General features: G+C 34.9%; 1 long non-coding RNA gene across 7 annotated transcripts in view; it reads right to left on the bottom strand.

The window, feature by feature from the left end:
• The window catches only part of LOC140700223 (uncharacterized), a 539161-nt gene that overhangs the window by 34436 nt on the left and 498778 nt on the right, over window positions 1-5947 (bottom strand). The gene's annotated exons all lie outside the window — the stretch shown is intronic.

Below are 5947 nucleotides of genomic sequence, written 5' to 3'. Positions count from 1 at the left end.
TTCTAACTTGGGTAAAATGGTTCTTTGAGACACTAGTCTATCATCTTCTCAGCCTGCTGGCTTTCCAAATAAAATTGCTATTCCTTGCCCTAACAACTTGTCTCCTGATTTATTTGCCTGAGCAGAATGAGCTTGGACTTGGTAACAATAGCTTATTTCTTTTTATCACTGAATAATATTTCGTTGTATGGATGTACCTTTATTTATCCACTCACCTATAAAAGGACACCCTGATTGCTTTCAAGTTTTGGCAACTATAAATAAGCTATAAACATTAATATATATGTTTTTGTGTATTCAGCTCCTTTGGGTAAGTACCAAGGAGCACAATTGTCGGCTCTTATGGTAAGAGCACACCTAGTCCTGTAAGAAACTGTCAGTCTTCTAAAGTGGCTGTCCTGCTTTGCATTCCTACCAGCAACGAATGAAAATTCCTCTTGCTCCAAATCACCAACATCTGGTGGTGTCAATTTTTGCCATTCTAATAGGTGTATAGTCATATTTCTTTGATGTTTTAATTTGAAATTACAGGTAGCCCCAATTTTTGAAAGTTCAATTTACACCACTTTGCTTTTACAAAAGACCTACATTAGTACCTGTTTTCACTGTCTGAAAGAAATCCAAGGGGATGACAACTTTTACAATAAAAGGTAATTGCCTCTTTGTTTTATGCCATTTTGGCTTATAAAAGCCCTCACAGCAATACTATACTTTCAGAAAGTAGGAGAAATCTGTACCTGATAACATGATACTGAGCATCATATTTATGTCAATATCCAGAAAATTAAAATAATTAAGAGAAATACCCAAGTTAATTTGAAAAAATGTCTTCTTCCTTCAGCTTCATGGAAACAAAATCTCTGTGAATAAATTTATACTAATATTTTAATTTTGATAATACTTCTTAAAAGTTAATCCTCTTATTCTAATTTTTAAAATACATATTTTAAAGTATACTTTGCTAAGATAAAAGGGAATTTTATCTACTATATAATTATTCCAATTATTTACTTTGTAATTATATGAAAGTAGTATCAATGAAATAAGTAAATGGAAACACTTAAAAGGGACTAGTATTTCTGACAATATTAGCTTCTGTGTGAGAATGAGGTATTATTTCATGTGCCACTGAAAACTTTCTTTGAAATAGTTCTTTAAAATAACATTAAACTGTTAATAAGAGAAAGTCAAACTTTAGCTTCAAGACATTGAAACAGAGGTGTCAGGTATTAAATTTTTATATATTTTTATATCCAATAGTAAATATTTAAACTCAGCATTTAAGGAGACTAAATTTTCTGTGGCAAACTGATCAAAGTTTTCATCTCCATTTTGAAAAAAGGCTCATTAAAGCAACTTTTGCTGATAGTTGATTGGCTAAAACAGAAAACTAAAACAGAAATCTAGCTTCAGGAAAATTAATAGAATCACTTCTGTGGAACAGAAGTAATCAAATCTGGGTTGTGTCCACAAAAATGAGAGAAGCTCATTGTCTTCAGTCATTCCAACCAACCCTACAGTTTCCAGACTCAAAGTTAGAAATATTTAATTTTTTTTCTTTAATGCATTGTCCTAAACATTTAACCCATTAGCTCATTTTGCTGATATATCCAGATTTCACATAGTTTACTCATTTCTTCCACATAAAGGTATAAAAAAAGAACACAGTATTTGGATTTGGAAAAACCAGCATCATGTTCTGACTTCCTTGTTCACAGGCTGTATCAGCTTAGATAAATTCTTTATCTTTTCAGAAAACAGTTTCCTTAAATTGAAAGTGAAAAATGAGATGCCTATCTCAGGGAGCTGCTATCCAAATCAAATTAGATAAACATGAAAGAATTCTTAGTAAATGATAAACGAAGTGCTGATTTTTTAATCTTTTATATCCAGACCCTTAAAACTCTGGTTGCAACTATTATTATATTATATATAAATTGCCATATGTTCAAAACCAATTTCTCTCACATTTCAACATCTTACAAATAAAAAGAGACTATACTCCTAAACAAACAGCATACATAATATGTCATATACATTGAGAAACAACATAGAAAACAAACAAAAGGAACTATACCAGTAAGTTAACAATCATCCCTGTGTGGCTGAAGTATATTTGATTTGCATTTTCTTCGTTATACTCTTGATTTTTTAAAAAAAAATTCTGCATTGATATACATCCATCTCATAATCAGAAAAGAAATACTCTGCTTATAATTTATTTGACAGAAATGCTTACCCTTTTGAAATGCCTATCATTTGCTCAAAATAGTATCCATGATGAATCATAATGAACAATTATTAAAATCAAGTTAACTATTAATATTATATGCCTATCCTTAATTTGCATGAGGTTTCAATAAATAATAACAAAGTGTATGCCTTCAAAAAATGTCAAATAAAGGTATATTATGGATTTAAATGATAAAATGAGATTTAAATTGATACAAGTTAAAATAGAAGTCTACTACATAGAGTTACCTCTAAGGTATATAGCCTATCATTCAAAATAAATTTCCTTTAAAATCATTTTGCTTAATAAGCCACTTCAAGAGTAAAAAGTGACCTCTGTCCCAGGTGTTATGTTACATGCAAAAAGGATACCTTTATTTAATAACATGGACTTAGAAACATGGAGATATGAAGCAGATTGCTGAGCACTCTAATGGTGCCAGTCTATCTTGGCTATGATGGTCCTAATAGTGTCATTTGTCAGCAGCTTCCCCCTTCTCCTCCACCACTGAGTAAGCTGCTTACAGAATCAAGCCAAAAACTGAGATGCAATATTAGGTGCCATCTGTGTTGCTAGTCTGATTTCAATCCAAATTGTTCTCAAGCCAACCATGGAAGTGAGTGAAGAATTTGATTGTGATTAGGATGAGGAATGAAAAAGACATGAAGCTAAGAGATCAGCATCAAGCTCCCAGGAACAAAGAAGTGTTTTGCCTGTTTTAAAAATTCCACTGTGGAGAAGAGATTTTTTAGGTCTAGGAATTATAACAAGCACAGAGATGGACAAAAATACAAATAAATGCAAAAGTTTGTGCAGGTGCACACACACACTCTGTAGAAGTGATTTTTTTTTAAATGCCTACTTATTTCAACAACATGTTCTGTCTAGTTGTTTTAGCAAAATATCTGGCAATGTTGAAATACGGGATAATGAAAAATTGCCTGTATCTCTGTGTGGATGTGAAATCTTCATTCTAGGATACGTATTTCCTTAAATACTTGAAGACTACAGGTAAACAAGATTCAGTGTATGGACTTGTGTCCTAGGGGTAGATCTCTGCTCTGTCTGTGAGCCATTATTGATCTATCTGCAAAGCACATAAACTAGCCAGTGTTTGTTTAAGAATAGGTTGAAAAGAAGAAAAGTCACATTCTCCTTATTTATTTTGGTCATTGCTGTTTATTATTTTGGGGAGGATGGGGTAGCAGTTATTGGCTATTTTTATCTTCCAACATATTTTGAGCAGTGTTCTTCATTAATGTTGGGTGATTAGGAGCAACAACCTGGCATAGGCGAAGATAAATTTTTATAAATTTGAAATATTATTACATCTAAATGCTGATTATTTTTATGTTGAACACATTTTATTTATAGAAAAGAAGGAGTGAAAGACAAATATTTACTTTCGGACATCAATGAACCATATCATTTGAGTTCAGAAAATTATTTCCATAGGCATATATTGCCCAATAAACTGTATTGAACATTTTCTACTATTACCAGTTATTAGAATCATTTATGTAAGCTCCATAATATATTTAAATATTAATGCATAAAAAATCAAGTATGGGGGTAGGGTATAGCTCAAATGGTAGAATGCATGCTTAGCATGCATGAGGTCCTGGATTTAATCCCCAGTACTCCCTCCAAACATAAATAAAGAAACCTAATTACCTCTCCCTCAAAATAATAAAAATAAAGAAAAATTTAAAAAAATCAAATATAGAAATAACTTTATGACTTCTCTTCCCCTAAGATTGCCAACATTTATGGATATAGTTTTTATCAACAGAATGGATGTAATCTGAGTTAAATATATGATTTTCAGTTGGACATTGAAATAAAAAAATCACTTTTATTAAGAAATTATCATGATTGTAATATTTATAAAGGTTGTTAAATAAGATTTAACAAAACATGGTCAGAAGCAAGTGTTCTAGGAGATACTTGTTTTTATTGTTTGGGTTATTGTATTGTTTTTGTTTTGTTTTGTTTTGTTTTTTTCCATAGTGGTAAGTATTTTCCAGTTACATTCTACCTTATGGAGAAGTGTGTTAGGTTTGAGGGCAAAGATTGATTCTGATATTTATTGTCTAAGTGACACATTTATCTTGCTAGGAAAATATTTTTTAAAAGAACATAGTATGATAAAGGCATTGCCATGAGCTAGATATCAAGGTTTTCATGCTGAACAATCTACTTTAAATGAAGTGGTCTGGAGCAAACCTGACACGTTCAGAAATACTGTGTAATTATCTCTGTAAGATAGTTGTGTTAGGCAGTTAGATACAAATGAGCACCAGGCAGGGGGAGAGAAAGGGGAAAGGAGCAACCCAGAAAACAACAGTACACCTGCGCTCCGGATAAGGCACTCCAAAATCTTTTACTTTCTCTAAACGAGGGCCGGCAAAGAAGCTAGCTAGGATCGAACGCTGCAGCTGCGCAATAGAGAGAAGGACTCAGCTTAATTTGACCCAATGCTCATTATAAAGTAATCAACATTGCAGTTTGCGCCCCCTCCTGTAGGTTTCTCTGTGTGCATCATGGGTAAGAACCTGCACAAAAAGGATGGGTGTGCCTGAGCACAAGGAACTGAGCCATGAATCAATCAATCACAAAAAATCCCCCCTAAACCAAAAAGTAAGACATGAGATAAAAAGAATCAGCGCCATGTTTCCTCTCTTGGATTAGCCCGCTCCCAGCCCTTGGGAGTGTACTCTATTTTACTACCTTTTTACTTTACTAATAAAATCTTGTTTATATCACGCTTTCTATCTCTCCTTAAAAACTTTTTTCAGGTGACTAAGAACCGAAGTAACTCTTATTCCCGGTTAACAGTTGCTCCCTTATCAGGTAACCTGAAACACCTGAACTTTCAGAGCAGGTGTTATTACTTTTTCTATTAAAGAGGAAACCCCAGAGAAAGCTCTCACCATGGTGGCCAGCTTAAAATAACGCTCACCAAATATTGGCTGCTGTCATTATTACTTTTCAATTAATATACACTGTGCCCGAATTCTGTTTTCCTAAATTATATATACCAACATCTTAAGAAGAAATTAGACTTCCATTTTTTTGTTTCCACATGTAAGGAGCTCAAAAGTTGCCACTGTGTCCTAACAAGTAAAAAGCTGAAAATACTGAAAAATCAACAATTCTTGGACCCGTAAGAAGGGACTGAACACACAGCAAACCGCTGGCCCCAAGACGGGTGAGACAGAAGGAATACGGAAACCACGGCTCACCTGAGCGGGGGCCACGGGAACTCACGCCGGTCGGGAAACCCGAACAGTAACTGCTGAAGATTCAGGGTAGACAACTCAGATTAAAAACTCCAGGGGTACCCATTCAACTGGGGGAGCCCCTATAGTATCACGAGATTTGCCTCTTACGGCTTCAGCGGACTCCACAGTAAACAACAGAGAAAAATCCCCTCAGGCCTCCAGTGGTGGGAGGGGAGAGGAGCCACTTTGAGAAACGCCAGAGGGCTCTGCCCTTAACAAGCACCGCCCTCAGGGGAAACGAGTTAACCCAAGCCTAACCTGATTGGCTGACTGGTCTGGGGGCGGGAAATACCCAATTCCAGCCTGTTCCGGCCATCCTGTCCCACCCACGGGGGAAGCACCACAAATTGAAAACATTTGTGATGGTCACAGTCCAGCGGCTTATCCTAATGTGAAAACTGAGATTTACACTGTAAGGCCGAAGCATCCT

The sequence above is a fragment of the Vicugna pacos genome, chromosome 12, assembly GCF_048564905.1.
Source record: "Vicugna pacos chromosome 12, VicPac4, whole genome shotgun sequence".
In the NCBI taxonomy this organism is placed as follows: Eukaryota; Metazoa; Chordata; class Mammalia; order Artiodactyla; family Camelidae; genus Vicugna; species Vicugna pacos.
Note: the sequence above shows the minus strand (reverse complement) of the source record. Positions and strands in the feature narration are given on the sequence as shown.